The sequence below is a fragment of the Syzygium oleosum genome, unplaced genomic scaffold, assembly GCF_021117445.2.
Source record: "Syzygium oleosum isolate NSW1041296 unplaced genomic scaffold, Sole_v2.1 Sole_v2.13, whole genome shotgun sequence".
NCBI classification, from domain to species: domain Eukaryota; kingdom Viridiplantae; phylum Streptophyta; class Magnoliopsida; order Myrtales; family Myrtaceae; genus Syzygium; species Syzygium oleosum.
The window spans coordinates 10776194-10792034 of NW_026607497.1; the positions used below are offsets into that span (position 1 = coordinate 10776194).

General features: G+C 38.0%; 2 pseudogenes; one reads left to right on the forward strand and one right to left on the reverse strand.

Annotated features, from left to right (window-relative positions):
• Positions 1 to 2160: 2160 nt before the first annotated feature.
• On the forward strand, positions 2161 to 8405 carry LOC130139807 (DExH-box ATP-dependent RNA helicase DExH9-like; annotated as a pseudogene).
• A 434-nt stretch (positions 8406 to 8839) lies between these two features.
• On the reverse strand, positions 8840 to 10795 carry LOC130139808 (uncharacterized; annotated as a pseudogene).
• Between the last annotated feature and the right edge of the window lie 5046 nt (positions 10796 to 15841).

The window sequence follows — 15841 nt, forward strand, 5'->3', positions numbered from 1 at the left end:
GTTATCTTCTCCCGGTCTAATTCTCGATCTGAGAGTTTGAATTCTCCTAATTTAGTTTTAGATCTGAGAGCTTTCTCTCCCGATTTAGATTTGGGATTTTAATAATGTCTTCGGGGATTCGATACCCCCATGCTCTATCTATATACAGGTCTTCTGCCCCTAGTTACATTGATGATCCCAAGAGCTTTGGCTTCTCTCTGAACCAAGAAAATTTGCTCTTCCAAAAATTGGATCTGCATTTTTTCAACCCGTTTTGGTTGTATCCATCCGGCGATGGTGTAGAGGAAGCCAAACTTAGGCGTGCACCGCCAATAGGCAACGCCGTAGTTATTGGCGAAGGACTTTCCGGCGTGTGCTCATCACTGATGATGATTCGAGATTCAGTGATCGGCCGCCGATTATTTTGCTTGACAGATTCGTTTTAAAGAGTGAGTATATGCTTAACTTTGCCCTGTTGATCCTTATTGTTTTTTGGATTTGGTTTTGTTTTGTTGTATTCTGGAATTTGCTCTACTTCTATTTTTTTTGTCATGAAAGTCACTGTACTTCTCATGTATTCTTTTGAGCAATGAATATAATATTTTTTCGACCCAAAAAAATATTAAACTGAATATAAAATAAATATATTTTAAAACTCTCGCGAGTTCAAGTAAATAAAGATAATATATAACAAAATTTCCTCTTCCAATGGAAATTTGAACGGTCAAAATCTGTGTTTACTTTCATTTTTGAGCCCGATTTCAACTTCACGGCAAAATTTTGTCTGGTAAGGTCTAGGAGAGAGGACCGACGAGCCACCGGTGCTTATCAAGAACGCCACGTGATAAAGAGGGAAGTCCTCCTTTGTCATTTTTGTGATAAGTGGTGGGGGCGACGAATCAGATCTCGAAATTCGACCACAAATAAAAAATCAGATCTTGAAGATATTTAATGTTTTTCTATGAATTTGCTTTCGTCAATTTTCATTCTCCATATAAACTATTGACGACCTTTGGAGATAAGTTGGATATGTTGACCAAAGCCATTTCAATAGATGAGAGTTAGCAGCTGCGTTGCACATGATTTCATTTATAATATAGAGCTGCAATTATTGGTGATTACATTCACATGAACGTTTGAAAAAGATGTACGGGTATGTCGGGATGCTTATGAAGTCGATTCTTGAAACAATCATGGGCATGGTGGCCCGCTATGATTGAGCTAGCGCGATTGACTGAATTTGCATAATTACAGGGTTTAACACGTTATTCTTATCTTAGGTTCCATGTGTTTAATTAGGTTTGTTTAAATTTGATTAGACTTTGATCGATCGTACATAAATTATGTATTTCTTAATCATGAATTGGTCTAGGCAAGAAATTCTAGACCCGACGTGAAATCTACCCCTCTCATTCAAGAAGTTTCCTTGATACAGATTCAATCGATGTTATAAGTATTTAAAACAAAAGTTTTCTGCTAATTGCCGGCTTCAAGGCAAAGCCATTTGGGTAATTACAACCGTAAGAACTTTTGTAATTTCTTATCAAATTGAAATAATCGTGGGCATGGGGCTTGCTAAGATCGAGCCAGCCCAATCGACTAGATATGCTAAATCATCGGGTTTTGACAAGTCATTTTTTTCTCTTGGGTTCCACCTATTTTGTCATTCAAGCACGATTAGATTTTCATCGATTTTACATAAAATGTACATTTTTTAAACCATAAACTGGTATTTTTGTTTTTGGTCACTAACCATAAACTGGTATAGGCAAGAAACTTTAGTCCTGGTGCCGAATCTTTACACTCATTTTGCAACCTGCATTGAGAGAGAGCATGACTTGGCAAATTCTATACACAAAAGGGTGCTTCGAATTTCTCGGCAAAATTCGCTTTGACATCGAATCCTAGATTTGGCTCATATTGAGATGTCGAACATATTCTTCACCAAGTTGTCCGTCTAATTCCGCAACTTCTATGGCACTTTGTATGTCCAAACTCCGATTCTCATACTTGCCATACTATATGGATGGTGATGGGTCTCGGCTGGTTTTGGGGAGTTCGAGAGGGCAAGAGGACAAGGGAAAAACCGGCAAGTTGTCGCAGTTGCAAATCTCGATCACGTAACCATCCGGGTCACGGAAGAACAACCGATCGACTTTGATGTTGCCTTCTTCAACGACTATGGTCACGTACTCGATGTTCATCCCTTCAAGCTTCTTCATCACGAGCTTCATGTCGGAGCACTGGAAGGTGAAGTGGTTGTCCCTGGGATCTATCACCCCTTTTCAATATAATTTCAACATTTGATGACCCAGAGTGTGTCACGTTGAGATGGGTTATCGCTAAACGCAATATTACACTTTTCAAGATACTTTCAACATCCAAAGATTCTAGATGTTTCACATTAAATACGTTCACATCGACAGTGGCTAAAAATTTGGTAGAACTCACGTAATTGAGGATAAGAAATTGTAAAATGTTGACAAATGTCACTTGTGACGAGGGAGGTAAGGAGGGGGCATGGAGCGGCTTTTCAATCAATTGAAGTACATGCAGCTTGATGGGTTGACAGAGTCGAGATGTTTCAGCTCAAGTGGATACACTTGGATGTTCCCTCCCTTGAAAGATATCCATTAGTTATCAAATTTTGTGCAATTGGGTGATTTGGATCACCAATTAAGTAACTGCTTTTTGCCAACTAAGAGCTTACATTAAATGATGAATCGGAGATGATTGGAAAATGGTACGGCGAACTTAATCCCATCAAGTCATCTTGGCAATTAAAATCACTGGTGGTTAGATAAACGTTCATCATTGATTAATATTATTCCATCCAAATTGATGCTTGTTTTAGACAATACCAAGAAGATTGCAAGTGCGCGATTGCGAGTGGCTAAAAAGAAATATGTGATCTTCGAAGGCAAGAGGCTGTGGAAGGAGCTCGGGTACTGCCTTCCTTCGTGACTTTGGACTTGGTCAATTCCCCAGAAGTTGACGCGAATGCGAAATAAAGATATCTTCGAGCAACACCTCCTCCAAGAAGCCCCCCGAAGCCAGCCGCCCAGCCCCTCTCCACCACCTTGGCACTCGGCCGTCGTCATCGGCGCGCGAGCAGATCACCCGATTCGATTCCTCCGATACCGCGACGGATGACGCGAACCGCAAGAACCTGCTGCTTATCACGCCGAAGCCCAAACAAGTGGGCGTCCGTCCCGCCAAGAAGATGAATGAACCTCGACCTGCCTCTCCACTTTATGCTCTTTGCGTGCAGCTGGTTTTCTGCTCCTTAGATGGCTTCTCATTTCATATCAATTTGTTATCTATTCACACCTGGTATTCATTTTAAAAAGCTCTATGGTGGCTGAGCCACTCAATATCTAATTTCTTTTTTGCTCCCTGTAGTGTTCATTTGCCACCGAGACCTTTAGCATTGGTTTGAATATGCCCGCAAGGACCGTCGTGTTCACAAATGTTCGAAAGTTTGATGGGGATAAGTTTAGATGGACTTGTAGTGGAGAACGCATTCAAATGAGCGGCCGAGCTGGTCGTCGAGGTATTGACAAAGGTGGGATCGGCATTCGTTTGGTAGATGAAAAGTTGGAACCTTCCACTGCAAAGATGATGCTTAAAGGAAGTGCTGACAGTCTGAACAGGTATATTTAATTCTGCCGTGAGTTTTGGTGTTGGAACTCTCGTTTGCTAACGTAAATGTAACAGTTTGTATAAATAGTTTCAGAAATCCCTCATGCTTCAGTGTTTTTCTATCGCGTGGCTAATGACTAGTAGATTGTTATTTCCAAAATTGATTGCACATTCTGTTTATTACATGCTCTCTCATTCCCATTGAATAGAGTTTGGCTATTGTGCCTGTGATATTTTCAATCTGATAATGCCGCGTTTAACCGAAAGGATTTGTTTCTGCAAGTACTTTTTTTAACCTGGTGTCAGAAGCTTGTCTTTTTGGCGCCTGCTGGAGATCTCTGTTGACGCATGTTTCGCTCGTGCTTCAGTGTGTGTCATTTAAGTTACAATACCCTTTAAATCAAATGCATTGTGAGGATGGTGACCCACCGAGAATTTGCTTCAAAATTCATTTTATCAGTTTCAAGCAGACCGTGCCATTCCTGATCTTCAGGCGAGTTTTTAGTGTAAAGTATGCCTCGGTATATATGTTTCTTATTATTTGTTGAGTATCCCTAGGGTGTTTGCTTGTGGTACTGTCATTTGGGAACCTATGCTCTATATGGACGTATTAGTTCAATTTAATTGTGGGTAGCACGTTATGCTCAGCCTATATTAACAATTTTCGGACTGATACGTTTTATTTTTCATGTGGGGGTAAGGATGGATGTCTCATTTGGTTGATCTTTGATTGACATAGCGTCAGAATTGGCGAGTTCGTTCTGCTTACTAATCAGTCTGAAATTTGACGGTCTTAATGCTTGACGTCCTTGTTCATGGGACCATTCGTACATTTGCATGGTAGCTGGTTATAGTTGATCCCAAACCTGAAAGTTTATCTTGGTAACGAGAAAAAGGAATGAATTAGTCCTCATTAGTATTCGTAGGTCATGCTGAGAATCAGAAAAAGGAAAAGGAAACTCCTTCATGTGGTGCTACTTCCAAATGTTTAAGTTTAGAATAGCAAGAAGTTCTGATAGTAGCATTTTCCCAATGTTTGACTCTGTTTTCAAGGATCAAAGACTAGATCAGTTAAGTCTTGATACATGAGTGAGTGTAGAGAGAGGTGCATTGAAACTGATAATCGATACTACAAGCAGAAGGAACCATTCTGGGGACTGATGTACTAGAGCAATTTGTTTGACGACACTGTTATTATTCATAAAAACTGTACCGGAGTCCAAGTAATTGGTTGTTTCTACCATTTAATGTGAATGCTACTGCTAATTTGGTGTTATCTAGGCACTGACCTATCACAAACTTTTTAAAATAGCTTGAACTTTAATCATATAGTGCACATTCTGCTATTGATCTCAGCTTTTCTTTTGAAAAGCTTGTGTTCTTGCTTGTTTATGGATTTAGTTTATTTACGGTTTTTTCCCATGATCTCAGCTTTTCTTTTGAAAAGCTTGACTGCTTTTGAAATGATTATTGGATCTCAATTTGTATATGGATAAGTTGATAATGCAAAGCGGCATGAAGCTGAAGGGATGTTGTATTTGCAGAAACAAGGAAAGGACGTTGAAGAAGAGAGGGATTCAAATGTTATTATGATCTGTTACAGCAATACGGGAGTTTGAAGAAAGATGTCTGTGACATTATGCTCTCTCCAAAGTATAGCTTGCCCTTCTTGCAGCCCGGTCGACTGGTGAGTATTGAGTGCACTACCAGTGATAAAAATGGCTCATCTTTCTCGACGGAGGACCAGATGACCTGGGGGTTATAATCAATTTCGAGAGGGTGAAAAGCGCTTCAGAGGGTGAGTAACACAGGATTTTTGTGAAAGTGTTGCTTTCTTCTGCAGATATCTCACTATGTATTTGTTATGCATTATCCAGATAGTGGAAGCACAAAACCAGAAGATTCAAACTATAAAGTTGACATTCTGACAAGTTGTGTCGTGAGCCGAGATGGAGTTGCAAAAATTCGATAAATGCTGTCCCACTGAAAGAGCCTGAGAACCGGCTGTTGTTTTTGTCCCTCTTTCCCAGGCATTGCCCTTATCTGCATCCATATTTTGTTCTCTCAGTTTTCATTTTGCTTGTTGGTGCTCATGATGATTTGCTTTTGTAATTGCCTTTTGCCTGTGGAGATCTTGTTAGCTGACATTCCATTCTCAAGCAATGTCTGTTGTTAGCTCATTTTCATGTCCATAACCAACAGATTAATCGTCTAAGTAGTGTTCGTTTGATCATACCAAAAGATCTTTTGCCATTGGAAGTCCAGGAAAACACTTTGAAGAAGTTCTTTCAAGATTTGCAGAGGAGGGGGATGCCGCTGTTAGATCCTGAAGAAGACATGATGGTATAAATCTTTAGTAACCTGTTTGCTTCTATATTTTGGGTAGGTCAACAAAAGTAGGGTGTGCAGACCTTGTACAGAAAAACAATCGCATGACATGAGATCTATGTTGGCTTTAACATCTGCAGATTGCTGTCTTCTTTGCCTGACACTTGTGCCATACTACCAGAAAAATCCCAAATACTACTTTAGTGAATGCCAACGAGAAACTGCCATATCTCAATATCTGCTTTCTCGTCTCCTCTTAAGGAGACCTTGCCCTTTCCTTCCCCTCTTTAAGTTAACTTGTTGCCACGGTCTGTATGAAGAGGAATCCTGAAACTCCTTTTTTTGACTTGGTTTGTGCTGGCATATGTGGGTGTCTTTTTCTTGGGGCTTTATATCTTGTACGGTTGTCTACGGGTTATGACTGCCCTTACCTTATTTGCTGGCAGTTTTCCATATAGGATATAGATAGTCCTACCTTTTATATATAGGCAACTAAAAGCAGTTATTTAGAACCCGACGGATATGATATGCATCATAATATTACTGTGGTCATCATCCTTGAGGTTGTGTTGCTTTCATTATGTCATAAGATGCCATATACATCTGCAAGGACAGCTTACACTGCCAAATTAGCTTACTTATCATTTATTTGTTTTGTTTCATGTTGCATTTGCTTTGTCTTTTTCAGGTCCAGAGTGACCAGTATAGAAAGGCGGTTTGGAGGATAGAGGCCCTAGAAGCCTATTTGACAAGCATGAGATTGCAAAGTTTCCACTTATTGAAGAGAAGCTCAGAGTGTTAAACAGGAAGCGAGAGCTGACAGCCAAGATTAGCTCAATTAAGAAAGCCATGCTTTCGTCCTCTGTATTGGCATTCAAAGGTGAACTTAAAGCGCAAAAGCGGGTTCTTCCTAGACTGGGGTTTGTATTCTTTTACCATCGCTGCCGTTTTGATTTTTTTCCTTTCGTAAAAATGTCTTTCTGGCTCTTTGTGATGGCGTCCAGTATCTTTAGAAGCTTAAAAGTTATTTTATATGGATCCTAGTCATTTAGGAAGGAAAATCATTTTCTATTCTGAGTTGCATCTAATTATTGGTCCCATCATATCCTTAAAAAAGCGGCTCTAAATGAGCTTGACAAACTTTCATGATAGTTTACGTAACCTTTTTCTTTCTTCTGTTTGTTTGCCTTCAATTTGTTGCTTTCAGGTTGCTTACAATACACTTTAATTCAAAATTTAATTTTGCTTATCGTATGTACCCATATGCGATGCTTTGAGAATCATTACATGTGGAGAGGTGTTGCTGGCATAATTTAGCCGGATGTGCAAGCGATTGCTCTGGTGACATGACTGTGAGCATACTTTGTACGTAGCACATGAGGACTTTCCGGAGTATCTTTTCATTGATCATATAACTTGAACAGAAAGCCAGCTTGACTTTAAGCAGACCATCCCCCATCTTCTCAAACACGATTAATGCAGGATGTGGGCAATGGTGTTCTCCTATGGTATTGCTACCATTATTTCCTGAATTCATGTCAAATTTATCTTCGATTGTTTTTTATTTTTTTGCAGCTCATCTCCTATAGGCGCATGTGTTTGTTTTTGCAGTCATTGTTGGCCTTCTGGTTTATGATGATTTATGGGTACCTATCAAAGTTCTTTATGTCATTGCTGGATCTTTGTTATGAAGTGGAGACCAGCTTCTTTCTTAATCCTGGGTGTGAAATTCAGCAGAATGCTAAGTAAAGCTGTCTATAGGGGACTGGGTTTGGGGTGGGAAAATGGAAGAAAAAGATCGGTGGTGTGAATGCTCTATGTATTTGTGTTTGGTTGTATTAGCAGTGCCCTTTTCCAATATTGAATATTACTGAGATTTTATTCAACTTAGTTTCCACCTTCAGAAACTCTACTACAGCATTTAATGCTTGACTGTACTTACTGTAGATATATAACAAGTGATGACGTAGTTGAGTTGAAGGGGAAGGTTCCCTGCGAGATCAGTAGTGCAGATGAGTTGATCCTGACAGAGCTAATGTTTAACGGTTTTCTAGAGGATGTGAAGGTGGAAGAAACGGTGTCCCTACTCTCTTGTTTTGTATGGTGGAAGAAACTTCAGGATGCTACAAAGGCAAGGGAAGAACTTGACTTGCTTTTTTCGTAAGCAAGATACGGCTCGGAGGGTTGCCATAGTACTGCTTGAATGCAAGGTATCAATGGTTCTTCTTCATTAAATAAATAGTGGTAAACGTGATTGGTTACAGAAATTTTCAGTAAAAGTACATTGGGTGTGTGCAAAAGTTATATCTACTTTTTTCGTGAGTGCCTGCTGTCATCTGCTTGTACTAACATGAGTAAGTTCTTTTCCCCGTGGCTGGCCTTGCGCATTTATATTCTTACTGGACATTTCGTTGTAGGGTAAAAGGGACACGCTACTTCAAGTGTCCTTCACTTGATGGTGCAATGGTCAGACCAGACAAAGTAAAGGTGCAGCGACTACTATAGTTCAATGGTGTTATCTTATCTGATACATGAAACATAGCGTTACTGCTACTACTAGGTGTAAATTATTAGCCAATTGTGAAACTGGAAAAATTGCGAAAAGTGAGGCATCATTTCCTATGGATGTCTGCACATCTCTCTTGAAATATATTCGTTGCATTCGAATTTATTGTTCACGCTTTGAGACATGTATTTTATGTGCGATGCAACAACTTCCAAGTGTCCAGTTTTCTTCCTTTAGCGATTGGTAGAAATGCTTGAGAAAATTCCAAAAGAAAGTGGCCTTGTTAACCAGAGTTGGGTTCTGTTGCCTTTGCACGGGTGAACTGTAACTGTCCTTTAACTTGAATTTTCTCATCATTATGTGGATTATAGGTTGGGGACTACCCTAAACGAGATAGTTTTGAGGAAGATGAGATATAAGCACGCATATGCAGTGGGTGTTTCTGTTTCTACGTAGTATTTTTTTGCAGCTTGCACTTTGTAAGTTGTCTTTCAGTTTTTCTGGTGCTGATAACAATTTAAGTGTATCCAGCCTAAAGCCACAAATATCGTCAACAATAGCTTCCACAATAGTCTCCACGTTTCATCCTCTGCATTTACATCAATATTTAACCCTTCTAATTAAGATGAGGTCGAAAGAGTGCTTTGAGGAATCAATGCATTCGCTTTCTCCGATTTTGTGCCACAATTTCTGCGTGGACGAAAAGATAATGTCTCAGCAAGTGAACTTTGTTTGCTTCGCAACTTCCTTTGAAGTTCTCCAATTTTGGAGATAACACCCTTAATAGCTCACAATGATTTAAGAATAGTCTTTTTAGATGGCTTAATTTGAATAGGCTCTGGCAAGGACTTGATCCGAGTTTGAAATAAATTCAGGATTTCGAGGTAAATTCAGGATTGCAAGAGCAGGCAAGCAATCAAAGAAAGATGGTCTAATGGTTCTGAGCTTGCAAATTTCAATTTAGAAACGATACCAAGAGTTCGGGACACTGAGAATTCTCGGGTAACTCAATCAACCGATCTTTTTATCAAGTTTCTGTGCAACTCCACCATCGTGTGAACTTCGGAGGTTCCATCAGTCCTAACATAACGACCTTTCTGCTATATTCAGGTGAATTGGACTTCATGTCGTTAGAACATATCTCACGTTCTTCTACCTAGTGTAGTGGCTCGAGCTGAAAGGATTCATCAAAGGTACCTAATGAGTAAAGATCCATTAATTCTTCCCATTGATGAATAATTCTAATACACAAATAAACTAGTGTCTCAAACAACACATTAAGATCGGGAAAATTATCCAAAAAGTCCCAAATCTATTATACGGCAGTTAGTTCAGTCTTAAACTCTTCAAGTTAGCAAATTTAGTCCAAAACCTTTTGATAATTTATCAATGTACTTCTCTTGCTCAATTTTGGTTGGGAAATGTTTACGTGGATACCTAATCAAGAACGGCCATCCAGTAGCGCATGCCCAAATTCCGACGTGAACAATTCTAAAAACTTTTTAAAAAATTTATGAATTTTTATTTATTTTAATTTTTTCCTTTTTATTTTCTTTTTCTTTTTTGCCTTTACAGATTTCCAGTCGGCGACGGCCAATGCCCTTGCCGAGATCCAGGGGAGGTCGCGGAGGCCCTTGCCTGTGACCAACGAGGTTTGCTCGCCGTAGCCGGGGCCCTGGCGAAATCCAATGAAGGAAAAAAGAAAAGAAAAGAAAAGAAAATGAAAAAAAAATTCAAGAAATTTAAAAAAAATTGCGAAAATCGTCCACATCAGCACCGGTCGTGTCATATCACGTAGGACAGTTGGCGCTGATTGAGTATCCATGTAAGCATTTCTCGGTCAATTTTGGTCAGGAGGGCTATATTGATAAATGGTCAAAAGGTTTGTGATTAAATTGGCAAAAATAAAAAGTTTACTCCTGAATTAGCCGATGTAAAATAGGTTTAAGACTTTTGGAAATATTATCCCCATGAAGATCCCAACCAAAAACCGTAACTAGCATGTTGGGAAAATCCCCTATGTTATTTTGGAGATAATCAAAGGCTACTAATGTGTTTATTGATTGAGTAGTACTAGGTGATATATACACAAGCCACAGCACAAATGATGTTATAATTATTTTCGGGTGTGATCCTAATATGTTGAGTGGTCTGTCACAATCGACAATACTTTGTCGATGTGGAAGGATTATTGCCAATATCTATACCTGTTAAATGGGTCGGGTTTGGGTCGGGTCATAAATTGTCCGATCCAAATTGACCCATTAACCTGTTTATGACTCATTTATTTGTAATGTAAATATTTCTACCCATACCATACCCAACCCATACCCAACCCATATTCGACCCGATTCATATTGTTAAAACACTTATATATTTAACTCAATATAGGAAAACTTGTTTCTTTTGATTTTTTTTTAAATTATACTACTAAAACATTTTCATACAATACAAAACTAATAAAAAAATTTATAATTTTTTTTTAAAATTGAGTTTACGTTTATTTCTTGAAAAATGTTATATTTTTATAAAATATTTTCCATGAAATCATTTTCCAAGAAAATAAAAAAATTTCCCGTGTTTGGCCGAAACCTAAAAATAAACCAGAAAATATTTTCCGACGTTTGATATATAAAATCTGATTTGATTTTACTTCATACAATCATTTTAATGATTTTAATGTTTTTTTTATTTTTTTAAATCAAAATTTTAATTATTTTTATTTTTCTCTTTTTCTTTTATCTTGTATTTTCTTTCTTTTTTCTTTTATTTTTTTCTCTTTCTTTTTTTAGACCGGTGGCCCGTCATGGCGATGGCCGGCCACCGGCTACAGGCGAGGACGACCTCGCCGGAGGCCGATGAGGCCTCAGGCTTGTCAGAATCAAGCGAGCTCGACCTCGCCGGAGGCCGGCGAGGCCTTAGGCTTGCCAACCTCCAACGAGGTCGTCCTTGGCAATAGCCGGTGGCCGGCAGTAGCCGGTGGCTGGTCGAAAAAGAGAGAGAAAAAAATAAAAGAAAAAAAAGAAAAATGAAAGAAAAGAAAAATGAAAAAAATAAAAATAATTTTAATTTTAATTTTAATTTTTTTAAAAAAAAGGGGGAAAGTGTGTGTGGGCTTAATGGGTGGGTTGAAAATGGGTTCCGCACTCAACCCATTAAGATCCATTTATGATAGGTTTAAAATTTTAAAACCCATTTAAGGTGGGCTCTTCAAAGTTATATGAACCCATTTATCTTTTAAATGGGTTATATATGGGTTTTAAAACCCATTTAACAGGTCTACCGATATTTGAGGTAAACAAGATATTGAGAATGACGATGTCATAAGCCGGAAGAATCTCTACAAAGGTAAACAAGCTAGAAGGAACTTCTTGACAAGGAGTAGAAAGACGAAGTTGGTTATTGCACTACAATGACAACGAAAGAATTTTATTAGGTGCGGTTTCTTAACAGAAAGTGGGTGGTTAATCTCTTTCTTTTACCTTTTTGTCTTTTTACTCTGGCCAATTTAACCTTGTTTTCTCTTCGTTGAACAACCAGAGTAATACATACATAAGGGCTAGATGAGAAACACAAAAGTGAAACAAATGATGCTTTGGCTTAACTTCAGACTTGTGTCTATAGGGGTGAGCAATTGGCCAGTTCAATCCAAGACTAATCCAAACTGAACCAAACCAGCGTTATCCGACCAGTTCTAGCCAGTTAAGACAAGGACCAGGTGGGTTACTAGGTAAAAAATTGGGGAACCGGCTTTGACCGTTTTAATTCTCAATTTTATGTCGTGAGCTGATTTTGAGTCGATTTTCCTAACCACTCGGAAATTCTAGGAAATACATCAATGCCTTAATCATTATACCACAAATTGTTTACACGATATGTTTTTCTAAGCTAAGGTTTGATTTTCGAATTGACTCTAGAACAGACTGGTTTGGTTTCGGATCGGTTCCCTTAGGAACCGATTCGATTAGGTTCCACTAACATGGTAGAATCCAAGTTCTTGATTTGGAACCTACCAACCCTAAAAGTGATCGCCCCAAGTGTCCGCAACACGCATTGGGTGATTACCGAGAGAAGTTCATGCACTAACAATTAGATTTAGTGAATAAATGAATTCAATTAATTTGGTATGTTGAAAAAATGGATGAAGACAAAGTTTTAATTTTAGTAACACAACTTTTATATTTTCTTTTATCTACAATTCAAATATTTGAGTTTAAACTTGGATAAATTGATAAAGATACCTTTACATTTTACTTGATGTCTTTTATTTTTTTTGACCAATTCCATTAATACCTTAAAGATTTCGAATATAGCCTATGTCTTTACCTTTACTAATTTAATTAAAAAAATTCGTTTAGCTTAGAATTGAATATAATCTATTTCTTTACATCTATCTCTCTTAATTAATATCTCATAGTCAAATCAGTTAAAAAAAAGCTAAAAAAAAAACTGACAGCATTTAAATCCCACTCTAGGTATATATGTTATTGATAAACATATTAATGCTAACTAAAGCGTAATTGATTTTCTTCAAGTAGTTTGATTTAGTCCAATAGAAAAATTACACCGAATAACGTAATTTACTTAGATTGAGAAATAAATAAAACAATTTGAACAAAATTTTAAATTTTTACAACAATACCAATATTAAACTATTGCTAATCTTTAACAAGATTATTAAATTATTATAAGGGTATTAAACGGAATAAATAGCTCCCTTTACTTTAAATATTACAACAATGCTAATATTTATTTCAAACTTGCAATTAAATTTTTAAATAAAAAAGATATTACACTGCGATTTGGCTAAAGCGAGATTATTTATATTCTATTTAAATTTAATTTTTCACTTTTACTGACATATTCCAAACTTGGCTTTCATAATTGTATGCTGAAAAATCATTTGTATTTATATCTTATGCGCAGTGAAAACTTAACATTATAACGTTTTTCTTTGTCGCATATTGATCTTAGATCTTCATAAAGTATGATACTCTCATATATACCTATACAGTAAATTATTCGAAATCAGCTTTTTAAATGATTCAACAAAATGGTCATAGTGATGTTGGGGGGACCACTTTCAAGCACGCAAAAACAAAGCAAATGATGGTTTTCAGTCGGTCTTCTTTGCGTTGAGCTTTTCCTTCGTCTTGCAACCGGCAATGGCAATGCACTTCAAAGCAGCAGAAATTCCAGCGCTTACGATGGGAGGAGCCGTCCGAACCCAGAAGATCGCGACAGTTTCCGGGAAAATTCTCAATCCTCCACGCCGGGCATCATACAAGACCGATACTTTCTTTTGATTGCGGATTGCTTCTTGGGATTTGGCTCGCAGTTTAAACCGACTTCAGTTTGTTTCCGGTGCCGTGATCTGTGCGTGATGTGAAGTCGAAGATTATGAGGATATTCTATTTTAACGTCCATGTTGTTCCCACGTCGGGGGCATTTGAAGCGAAGTTTCCTTTTTTGACATACAGTTAACAGACGTTTGCTTTCGGATGGTTGAGGAGACATTTCCTTTATTGCTTTCTCCAAAAGAACTGAACTGATATGTCCGAGAAAACGCATGTTTGTAGCATTCAAGAACATTGCACATGAAATTTCCAGCACAATGATAAGGAAAGGACGTTGGTTTGGCTGAAGTAGTTGGTTTGAACAAGCAATCATGGGAAAAAAAGTAAACATTTGTTCTCTCTCTCTCTATTTCAAACAGCGCAATAGGTATTATAGCTTAGTTACGTTACAATCGAAATAGCTATTACATCGTAACCTTAACCATTACTGTGATCTACGTGCAATAACAAATTTGTTTACAAGGAGGAATAGAGAAGTGGGCCGGAGGGAAAGTAGTGAACTTGCATCTCAAGATTACTCTAGCGACCTCCATGAACTAAAAACATGTGAATTAAAGTGAGAGCGAGTCTGATAGTAGCTTATTTCACGATGAATACTTTCCAAATAACGAGGGATGTGAGGAGGCTAGGCAAAATAGAAAAGAGCTTAGGGAAAGAATAGGAATGAGGGAGCATGTAAGATGAGAGTATGAAGTCCAGATGGTGAGAAGGGTACAAAATCTGGTTTCTAAACTTTTGGTAAATGGGATTAATCATGACTTGCTTACATTTTGAACCTGCCAAGTGATACAGAGACCTATTGCTTGCTTTGTGCATGCCATTGACAAAACTTTGTCTACAAACTTGTCTAAGAGTATATAGGAAGTTTTGGAACAAATTCCTAAAGCATACGACACCTACTCGAAAAATAAAAAAAATGCAAGGGCTCGGCCAACACGGAACCAAAAGTTCAGGGTTATATTGAAAAATTTCCTCAATCATATCGAACTTTTTATTAACTCGTAAGGAGTTTATTTTTCTAATTTAGACCCAAAAGTTGCAAGATCGTACCAAAGGTCTCATCGTGGTGCACATATAGTGTTAGTAATTTTATAATTGATAAAATCCTAAAACATATAACACCTATTCGAAAGAATCAAAACATATAAGGGCTCGGCTAACACAGAACCAAAAGTTGAGGGGGCTATATTGAAAATTTTCCCCAATAATATCCAACGTTATCCACACGTAAGGAACTTATTGTTCCAATTTAGACCCAGGAGTCTTGACACATGAAATTTTGTGAACAATTCAATTTTTTATTCTTAAAAAAGAAAGAAAGAAAGACTAGCTAAAAAACAAATTACTCAATAAAAAGGCGGACCCAGACCCATAAAACCAGCCAATTCGGTCATCCGCCCATTTCTTTTCTATTAGCCCATTTGGTAAGACCATTGGGCTGTCACTTAGACCCAATAAAAGGGGGCCGGCCTTCCTTTATTATTTTCTCTCACCTTCGTCTGAAAAAACTTCAAACGCTTTTCTTTTGATCATATTTAGACGTAGCATTCTAATAAGAATACAAACTTAATTCACCATGCCATTCGTTTTTCCAAACTCTCTCGGCATCGACCGTGACTTTTTCGAGGGGGGCGCGTTCTCACTAGACTAGTAAGTATTTTAGAGGCCTGTAAGGTTTTCAAGACAGCCTACTATCTTGTATTTTTTAACTTGCAAAGAAGTGGGGTCAATACAATAAATAGTCTAAGTTAAAAGGTACTTTGACCGAAAGAAAGTTAGAGAACCATCATAGCCGCTCGAATTAAGCTTGCGAGGCTTTGAGTCATTAGGTCCAGACCTTGCATTACTAAGCGCAAATTCGATTCAATTTATTTGGGAAGTCGAAGATTACCTTATCCATATTTTGAGGCACACTTTGTGGGATTGTGACGATGTTTTGTTGGCCAATGCCACATCACCCAAATGACGTGGCATCACCGCGGCGCTAAGACAATGACGCATTTGGAGTCTTCTGCAGTTGTCATCGTCA